This window comes from Humulus lupulus, chromosome 1 (genome assembly GCF_963169125.1).
Source record: "Humulus lupulus chromosome 1, drHumLupu1.1, whole genome shotgun sequence".
Taxonomy (NCBI): domain Eukaryota; kingdom Viridiplantae; phylum Streptophyta; class Magnoliopsida; order Rosales; family Cannabaceae; genus Humulus; species Humulus lupulus.
In genome coordinates this window covers 40,584,913-40,595,456 of record NC_084793.1, presented here as the reverse complement: position 1 = coordinate 40,595,456, position 10,544 = coordinate 40,584,913, and the positions used below count along the sequence as shown (strand labels likewise).

General features: G+C 34.7%; 1 long non-coding RNA gene across 1 annotated transcript; it reads left to right on the top strand.

The window, feature by feature from the left end:
* Positions 1-6,489: 6,489 nt before the first annotated feature.
* Positions 6,490-7,184, top strand: LOC133823530 (uncharacterized). Its single transcript, XR_009888414.1, has 2 exons — positions 6,490-6,707; positions 6,795-7,184. It is a non-coding gene; the product is annotated as an uncharacterized LOC133823530 (long non-coding RNA).
* Positions 7,185-10,544: the final 3,360 nt, after the last annotated feature.

Genomic DNA, 10,544 nt, shown 5'->3' with positions numbered 1-10,544 from the left:
TGGAGGAAAGGCTGGCAACGATCGGACATGCGGGATATAAATCTGCTTAGTGCTACGACTTTGCCTTTCAAAGCTTGGATATCCAGGATGGTTCTAGGTTCTTTGACCTCTGTGAGCAAGTCAATCTGGGTTGGATTGGCCTTGATGCCTCTTTGGCTGACCACATATCCTAAGAACTGGCCAGAGGACACCCCAAAAGCACACTTGGTTGGATTCAATTTCATTCTATGGGCGTCAAGGATGTTGAAGCATTCAGTTAGATCTTCCACATGTGTAACACCTTGTCGAGATTTGATGACCATGTCATCGATATATACTTCCATGTTCCTCCCAAGAAATGAGGAAAAAAGTTTGTGCATCAGCCTTGGATATGTTGCTCCTGCATTTTTTAGTCCGAAGGGCATAACTTTGTAACAATATAGGCCGCACTCTGTGATGAAGGCCGTGTGGATTCAGTCTTCTACCTTCATTGGGATCTGATTGTATCCTGAGTAGGCATCAAGGAAGCTCATTCTTTCGAACCCTGCCGTGGCATCTATCACTTGATCAATTTTTGGGAGAGGATAGCTATCCTTAGGACATGCTTTGTTCAAGTTGGTGTAGTCTATGCACACTCCTTTTTTGACATTTTTCTTTGGGCCCACTACTGGGCTGGCTAGCCAACTGTGATACAGACAATCTTCGATTCTTCTTATGCTCAGAAGCCGTTGCACCTCTTCTTGTATGGCCTGGCTGACTTCGGGAGCAAACCTCATCTACCTCTATTTGACGGGCGGGAAGCTGTTTAATATGTTGAGGCTGTGACTCATGACAGAAGGGTCTATTCCTGGTATATCATCCGAAGACAAGGCGAAAGTCCCAACTCTGGCTTTCAGGAACTGAACTAGGGTCAGCTTTTCTACCTCGGGAAGCTTGTTACTTACCAGCACTATTTTGGATGGGTCATCATCATCTATACAAATTTCCTCAAGATCATCAAGGGTGGTCTAGGGCTTTTCGCGATCTTCTTGTACATCTATGCCTTTGAGACACGCTGGTAAGCTGTCCTTTGATTGCTATTCGGTGGGGTTGTCGTCAAGAGAGGAGGTGCAAGAATCATTTATCTCTTTCAGGGTAAGGAAGCATTTCTTTGCCTGCTTCTGACACCCTTTTATGTCGATTGTATAACGGTCGTTGGGTGATTGGCACCGCATAACTTGGTGCAAAGTGGAGACCACTCCCTGCATTCTGTGGATCCAGCTCCTCCCCACGATGGCGTTGTAGCTTGTGATGGAGTCCACTATGAGGAAGTCCACTGGCAAAGTGCATTCTACGGTGACTACGCTTAATCTAACGGCGCCTTTCGAGTATACCCTTTGGCTGTTGAATCCCAAGATTGGTGCAACAGAGGGTCTAATCTAACTTTCTTCGAGTCCCATCTTCTGAAAGGCTTCCCAGAAGAGGATATCAACACCACTGCCCCCATCGACTAAAACTCTCCCCAGTTGGCAATGGTGGACTTGTAACGAAATGACTAAAGGATCGTCATGGGGTAGGTGCACTCCCCACAAGTCGTCTTCTGTGAAGGTGATTGCAGAAGCTGGATAACATTTGTCTTCTGAGGCGACAAGGTTGATGGTGTGGCCTAATGACCTGTATCGCTTCACCTTTTCCTCCATTCTTTTATGATTTTTGGATGCCCGCTCTTGTCCTGCGGTGAGCTCCACGATCCCGTGTATCATGGGGATTTGTTTGAGAGGCTCTTGTGAGCTCGTGGAGGCCATATTTAGGGAGTCTGCTACGGTTGGTGTCGGGGCAGAAGCGGGGTTGGGCTGCGAGACGCCAGGTCTGCTGGACCCTTTAATGTACTGGATTAATCGTCCACTTCTCATGAGGACCTGGATCTGATTGTGGAGGTTGTGGCACTCGGAGATAATGTGACCATGATCCTTGTAGAAGAGGCAGAACATGCTTTTATCCCTTCTTTCCGGGGGAGTGGTGATTTTGTATGGTTCACGCCAGATGGGTCTGTCTTTGTTTTCTTCATAGATGACCTCCTGACGGACGGTGTACTCAAAAGAGGGGTATCGTGGTGAATCTCGATTTGCTTTTGGTCTTTTCCCTCATTTCATGTGATCTGTCTCCTGTCTTTTCCTTTTGTCGTCCCTTGTAGATGGCGGGGGAGGGTTATTTGCTGGTGGCGTAGAAATAAGGGCTAACTTCTTCTGCGCACGTTCCCGAAATTCCAAACCCTAACGATGCCTTCAGTGCGGATCTGGATTTCAGCCATGTTATATAGTGGCATCATGGTGAGATTTTCATGTAAGAGGGACCCCACTTGTAGGATTTTGATGAAGAGGTTAGCCACGATGACTGGCTCGACATCGTGGATCTGATGTACGAGGTCGATGAAATGTTGTAGGTACGACTTTGGGTGTTCATTTCGCCTTGCTCGATTCGGTAGAGATCTGCCATCGTTCTTGGTGCTTCGCGGTTAGCATTATACTGTTGGAGAAAGGCTCTGCGAAGATCACTGAAAGTGTTGATAGAACCAGGTTTCAACTGCCTGAACCATAGCAGGGTTGGTCCAGAAAAAGTTGTGGAGAAAACCTTGCATTGTATGGCTTCATTGTTGGCTTCCAATGCCATCTTCTACTGGAATTGGAATAGGTGATTGAGCGGATCTCCTTTTCCATTAAATGCGGGCAATGGAGGGATAACGAAGTCCCGTGGTTTGGGCTCGTTCTGTATCCACTCTGCAAAAGGCGATCTTTCGGTGGTCCTTGAAACCAAATCCATGTGATCAGTAACATAGTCAGACCTTTCGTCCGAGAACTTCTGCATCACTTCTCGCAACATCTCTTCTTTCTAGTTGTCCAAGAACCGGACAGAGGGGGTACGCTCCTCGGCTAGTTCATCTTGCATGGTTTGTGCTTGGGTCTGCTAGGGCCCTTTCTCAACGTCTGGTTGGATTGTTCTCGTGGGCTGTGCACTGGCTCGCGCATGTGCTTCGCAGTGTACCACTCGGTGCTCCTCAGCCCCCTGATGAAGACGAGTTGGAGAGGATGGCAAAGGACCTTGGGACCCTTCTCTGACGTGGTGTGTGTTCCTCCCAGGGGAGTCGACCTAGACGATCAGAGCTCCAGTCCTTTCAAGATGGAGATTTTCTTTGTCTTGCGCCCTTCGTATGACTTCGTTTGCTTTTCACAATTCGGTGATCTCAGCTTCTAGCCTGGCCTGAGCTTCGGTCAGTGTCTTGATAGCTTCATTGGATCTTTGCTGACTAGTTTCCAGCAGTCGACACATCCTGTCGATTTGGTCGCCTACATCTGTTGCTGGGGCAACCTGGGCGACGGTACCTGGTGCTCTATTGTTCTTTGGCGGCATGGCTTTTGTGTTTGAGTGAATCTTGATTGCAAGGAAAGATTTCTTGATTTGACGATGCTGTTAAAGAGGGAATAGAGCTTCCCACAGACGGCGCTAATTTGTTGATGCAATAACTTTGCCTTTCTATATCTGGAGGTACTTTCCAACTAATTCTAATTCTTCGGACCTTCTCTGATGATGAAGATGACTTTGCCGATTGTCGAACCGTCGGGGGTACCTGCAAGAAAGACACTCCGATGCCTAAGTCAGATTTTTTCCATCCCTTCATTTAAATAAGAGTTTAATATTTATAGAACAAAAATGTGAGGTGGTTAGTTGGTTAAGCTGACTCCCTGATTGGTGGGTGGAATAACTGAATTTTCCTCCAAAATGCATTTGGATCAATTAAATGTACAGAGGTCAGAGGCGTAGATCGCCTCTGACCCATGGCTTCTGACTTCGGAGCCTCTACAGGGCCAACACGACCCGTTTTAATTTACTTTAAACGGAAAAGCCTTTTGGGCCGAACATTTTGGACCCAACAGTAAGTTACTAAATATATACCCATGTTTCTAGATCATAAACATATTTTGATTAAAATAATAACAATTTGAAATTAATATTAAAATGGATTTTTTTTAAAATAAAATTTATAAAGGGTTAAGATTTGTATATTATAATGTAATAATATTAATTAGTATTAATATAGTAACATAAAATATTAATATACTGAGAAATGAAAAATTCTCTTTATTTTTCTTGCACTACATTATATATAGAGGAAATTACATCTTTTATGGATTTTTTTGAACAAATTTATAAAAATATGGATTTTTTTCAAAAGAACTTATTTTATGACTTTTTAAAAAAAAAAAAAAAATCAATTTTATGGATTTAGTTTCCCACATTTTTGTATAAAAATTAGTTTTTGTCAAAATTTTACTCTTAATTAAGTTTATTTAAATGAGGAGATTATTTTAGTCATTTAAGTAATTTTTATTTGATAATTTTTATATTAGTTTCATTATACAATATTAACTTAGTATTTTAGAAATGAAACTTAATCTATTTAATTGTTTTTAAATTTTTTAATATTTATTTTTCATAATTTAATGTTATAATTTAATATAACAAATATATTTTTAGTTTTTATCTCTTTAACTTCTCTTCTCGTTGACGTCTTATTTTTTCTCCCTCTTTGTTAGACTTTTTCAGATAGAGTTTTTTATTAAGTCGTCTCCCCTTCAACTCAAAATATTTTATTATTTATTATCAATTTTTTATTATTGTACTTATTTTTTTTTTCTATACATAAAAAATATCAAATTAATTGTTTTGTTCTAAGTTTTTTTTTACATTTTTTTAAGGATCGTGACTATTTTTTTTCCTTATTTGGGTTAAGTAACTAATAAAAATCACGTTTCCATATATATTTTTCTTTTCAAATTTGGATGTTCCCATCAGGGTAACCAGGTACTCATTTACGTTTTCATATCAGATTTTTTTTTCTTTCAAATTTGAATGTTTACATCTAGGTAACTGCTTACTCATTCATGTTTTTTATATCTATTTTTTTCTTTCCAAATTTGGATGTTCCTATCAGGGTTACTGGTTACCGATTCAAGTTTTCGTATCTAATTTTTTTTTCCAAATTTGAATGTTCCCACTATGGTAATTGGTTACTCATTCACATTTTCATCATATTTTTTTTCTTCAGAATTGAATGTTCTCATCAGGGTAACTGGTTATCTATTCACGTTTTCATATCTATTTTTTCTTTTCTTTTTGAATTTGAATGTTTCTATCAGGATTACTAGTTATCCATTCAAGTTTTCATATGTATTCTTTTTTCCAGATTTGGATGTTCCCACTAGGATAACTGGTTACACATTCACATTTTCATATAATTTTTTTTCTTAATTTGAATGTTCCCATCAAGGTAACCAGTTTTCCATTCACGTTTTCATATTTTTACTATTTTTCTTTTCAAATTTGGATGTTCGTAAAATGGTTATAGTAAAAAGAAAATGTTGAAAAAATTTATTTGAATTTTTTTACATATAGTGGAAAAAACTATAAAAAAACTTACAATAATAAATAATAAAATAGTAAAATAATTACGTAATGTTAAAATATATGTGTGAAAAAAAAAATTGAAAGGAGAAAAGAATAAGTACAAAAAAGAAGAAAAAATGGAAGGAAAAAAAAGGAAAAAAAAACAGAGGAAAGAAAACTAAAAAATATGAAGGAAAAAAAAATTAGAAATGATGAATGAAAAAAAAAGAAAAAAAATAGATGAATGAATAAAAATGAAAAGAAGAAGAAGAAAAATAATGGAAAAATGGAAAGAAAAAAAAAGATAAAGTAAAGAACTGGTAGAAAAAAATAGAAGGAGAAAAGAATAAATACAAAAATGAAGAAAAGATAGAAGGAAAACAATGAAAAACAAAAGAGGAAAGAAAATTGAAAAAATATGAACACAAAAACAAAACAAGACAAATGAAAAAAAAATAGATAAATGAATAAAAACGAAAAAAATGGAAAGAAAAAAAAAAGATGAAGGAAAAAATTGATAGAAAAAAATAGAAGAAAAAATAAGTAAGATAAAAAAGAACTAATTTTTAAAAAAATAATAAAAAAATGAAGGAAAAAAAATAAAATTACCTTCAAAATCAAATAAAACATAACTACGATAAAAAAAATGTAGTATAATTATATATTTTTTAAAATTTATGGGAATGAAAATCCCATAAATATGAACTTCCGAATCAAAAAGCCATAGAAAATGTAGAAAAATTAAATGTCTATATTTTTGTAAAACAACCTTAAAAATCTCATAAATATGAAAAACAAATCTCATTATATATATTAGATGGGCCCAAAATTTTAAATCTGACTTGGGCCCAATTTAAGTACGGACTGGCCGGTATGTGAATAAAAGGAAATTTAAAGAGAAAATTACATTTTATATAGTTTTTTTATAAGTTTAAAAAAATATGGCTTTTTCTCAAAAATAATTATTTCATGGCTTTTTATAAATTATTATCACTTTTATGGGTTTTCTTACCATATTTTTGTTGCAAATCCTTATTATGCCATAGTGTTATTGTTAATTGGCTTTTGTTAAATTGGAAGGGTATTTATGTAATTTTATTTTTATTTTATCTTTGACTATTTTATATTACCTTTTTACGATTAACTTTAACTTTCCACATTTCACTTTACTTTTTCACATTAAACTATTCGTCTTCTTCAACCTTGTTCCGATGGTTGACCTCTGTGAATTATCGGCGAGCAACGGCAGGGCAAGGAACGACGATCGATGGAGGAGTTTGGGTTTGTCGTCATTATGGAAGGCGGAGGTATGTTTCTTTCAGTAATTTTCTGCATAATACACTCTCTTATTCAGTATTAATCTTTTTTTCTTACTTGTTTTTTTCGTCTACCAGTTGGATAGTTACCAAAACTACCGACGGTGAAGGATGGTGCGGGGATCGGAGTGTATAGGCCAGAGGTCGAATTTTTTCTTCTTTTTTCTTTTTTCGTTATACAGTTTGTTATGGCTTCACTGTTATTTTCTAAAAATTTTTTTTTTTAAAATTTTTAGAGTGGCTGGGTGTTTTTTTTTCCAGTTGGAGTTCATTTTTTTCTTTGTATTTTGTGTTTTATTATCCCAGTTTTACTATTCAGTTTTTTTCGGTTTTATTATCCTTAATACATTGATTATATTGTTCATTGGTCTTTTTTTGTATTTGCAATTTTCATATACAATTGGGAGTGACCTATTGTTTAATCTGTTTGGATTTTGAAGTATTAGTTTATCTTTGTTTAGATTTTAACATTTTAGTGCTCTATTTTTGTATATAGTTTAATGTTATGTTTTATTTTTTTCCATCATCTTTGTTCCCTTTTGTATTCTGTTAGAAATAGGGAGGAAATGTTGGCCCTTCGAAGTCCACTGATGATGCTGGCCCGTTAGTATAATTGTGTCGTTCTCCTCAAAGTCTTAGGGAAGGATTGAAGTTCACTAGACCTGTGATCATTGAAGATAGAAACAACAGTTATTTTAGTTTGTTATTTTCATGTGTTTCAATGATTTTTTTTCTATTATAGTATGGTGTTTAGTTTACTTTTAGTTAATGAATTTTTATATGCTGAGTAACTGTGTTTTTTTTAAATTTTTTTGGTTATAGGTTGTTACTTTGAGATTATTCTCATTTTTCATGTGTTGTTTAAATATAAGGGTAACTGGCTACGTTTGTAAGTAATGAGTTCGTTTGTGAGTGTCTATTACTAATCATGTTAAGTAATCATTTTATTTTTGATTTTCAAGTGTTCTTGTTTTATATATATATATGGAAGACTTCTCAATGGTTACTACCCATGGATGAGTACTAACAATTATGATGATTTGACAACATAGTAACTTGGTATAGCAAGTCACCAATAGGTAAATATTTTTATTCTACTTTAATTTCGAATTTAGTTATTTCTTTATTGCCATAATTAATGTTGTTTCCAACCAATGAGAGACACTAACTGTATTTAGAAATTGACATGTATTTGAAAAATAAAAAGTTTACAATAGTATATTTTCATAAGAAATACACGTTTTTCATTAAGTAACCCTTCCAAAAATTTGAAAAAATCAAAATTTATTTTTAGAAATATCAATTAACAACTATAAATATGGACCATTGATATTAATTTAATGGTTAATATCAAAGTAACCATCTATGGGTAATAACCATTAAAAGTGCACCCATATATATATATTTCCCTTATATAGGCTATAAGGTAGCTGGTTAACTTTATAAGTAGCTGGTTACCTTTGTTGCGTATGATTACTTTTTTTTATGTTTTTGTTATTTGTAAATTTAATTTTCCTTTTGTGGTAACCATTTACTATATTGTTCTAGACTGTGCATTATATGATCAAACAAGAGTTTCAGTTTGGAAGTAAGGTTCAACAATGGAATAATCAAGAATTTTAGTTTTGGTTTAAGCTTAGTGATAAGGCAGTGAGGTTTTCAATTAGTGAGTTTGCTTTAATTACTGGGCTAGGATGTGCTTGTAGTGTTGATTTAACTATGTTTCCTGATGGTGCTAAAGGTCTTAAAGGAAACATTTTTCCCTCATGTTAAAGGGAATGAAGAAGTTAGAAAAGATGAAGTTAGTAATCTTTTTAATTATGAGGAATTTAATGCTATGGAGGATGAACTTGTTGTGAAGTTCGGGATTGTTCACTTGTTGGCTGATTTTTTGTTTAGGACACATCATGAGACAAGGGTAGACAACAAGTTCTTTGGTATGGTTGATTGTGAATTGTCTATGTTGAAAAAAGTTTCATTTGGGAAACTTTTGTGGCAAAGAACTAGGTGTTTTATGCGCTCAACTTTAAAAGAGATGAATGATCTTATAACAATGTTTCTAGGAAAACAGACAGGTCTCTAGAAAATTATAGTTACAAGTGTTATGGTTTCCCTCTTGCACTCCTTATATGGATTTATGAGATAGTTCCATGTTGCTCATCTTTTTTATGTCAGAGGGTTGGTTCTACTTTTCCAAGGATATTGAATTGGCAGAGCAAGGATAGTGTGTCTTATCATGAATTACTTGAGAAAGTCTTCATAGATGAAAAAATAAAATTTTTCCTTTTTTGTTTTGTGTTGTATTTTATATTTGTTAATATTTGATTATTACTTTTGGTTCCCTTTTACTTTTGTATATGCCTTTGCTGCTGCAATAAAATTCATTTGAAGCTCTTCTCCATGGCTTCCATATCTGCTTTTCAAATTTTTAAGTAAAACATATAGGCTCCATAAAAAGTATTTGGATACACCATATGAACTGCATTATCTATGCTCTTGTGTTTTTCAGAAGCAATAGTCAATCTTATGAATTTAAATATTGGAAAATAAAAAAAATTAGATATTCTTCATTTGGTCAGTTTTGGTAAAGGTAGCCAATTACTTTACTCAGATATTAAAAAACATAACATATATGTGTATTTGGGTAACCAGTTCTTTTTTCTACGTAAACAATAATATTTAATTTGAAGTTATCATACCTTCGGGTTCTCTCAGTTAGGAGAAGAACCAAATCCATGAATTATCATTTTCAGAGTATGTTATTCCAAAAGACAATACAAAAATGATGTGGTTTGAATCTAACGTTGATGCTGAAAATAGGGTACCACCATGAGCATTTTTCAGGAAAGTTCCATCAACAACAATTATAGGTCTCAAGTACTTCCAGCCATTGATTGAGTTAGATAAAGGTATGTATATGTATTTGAATCTACCTTCTTTGTCTGTGAGTAGGTGTGTGATGGTTCCTAGATTTGTTTGCTTCAACATGTGAAGATACATTAGCAACTATTAATAAGAATCATCAGGGGTTCCATCTTACTAGTTGCAAAGCTGTCTCTCTTGATCTCTATGCTTTTTTGTATCCCATGGTTACTCTGAAGTCATCATTCATGTCATTCATAATGTCATTTGTAGTGTAATTTATTTTGATTGATTTGTATTTGTTCTTTATTAATTCACCAATTACGATGCTTTTTGCTTGCCTATGGTCCTCCATAAAAATTTCAATAGAGCAAGTGTGTTTTAAAATGCATTTTTGTACCTTGAATAAATCTTGGTCTATGTACTTAGATGCTCTCACAAACTAGTTGCATGTGTCATCTGCACAGGAAACCAAGTACTCTCTTGGTTCTGATCTTCTTATTTTGAACTGGAAGTTATGTAGCCTGGCATAGTAGCTAAGAGCTGATTTGATTATGTTCTTGTCCTTGTAAACTTGTCCTTGCTCTATTGTGTTGACTGTGTTATCTGTTATTACTATTCGGATTTCCTCCTACTTCTTTTTCCTTGTTGTATTGTCTTGAATTATGAAATCTCCTACTTCTTCAGCAAGATGAGGTATGTATGGCAGATTGATGCCCTCATTGGTTGTGCTTGACAATCCTTCTTCAAGTAATATTTGTTCATTGATGGAAGCTTGGTTGGCTTGCATTAGTAGTGTCCCCACCTTCATTTCTTCTGTTGTAGCTAGTTGATTTGCTAGTAGAAGAAGGATGTGTTTATTGCATGATTCTTGAACTATAGTTACACACAATGGTAAGTCTGTTATCATTGCGACAACTTTTTTCTTTATTTCAATGTAGAACAACACTGAGTTGTTTGTTTCCA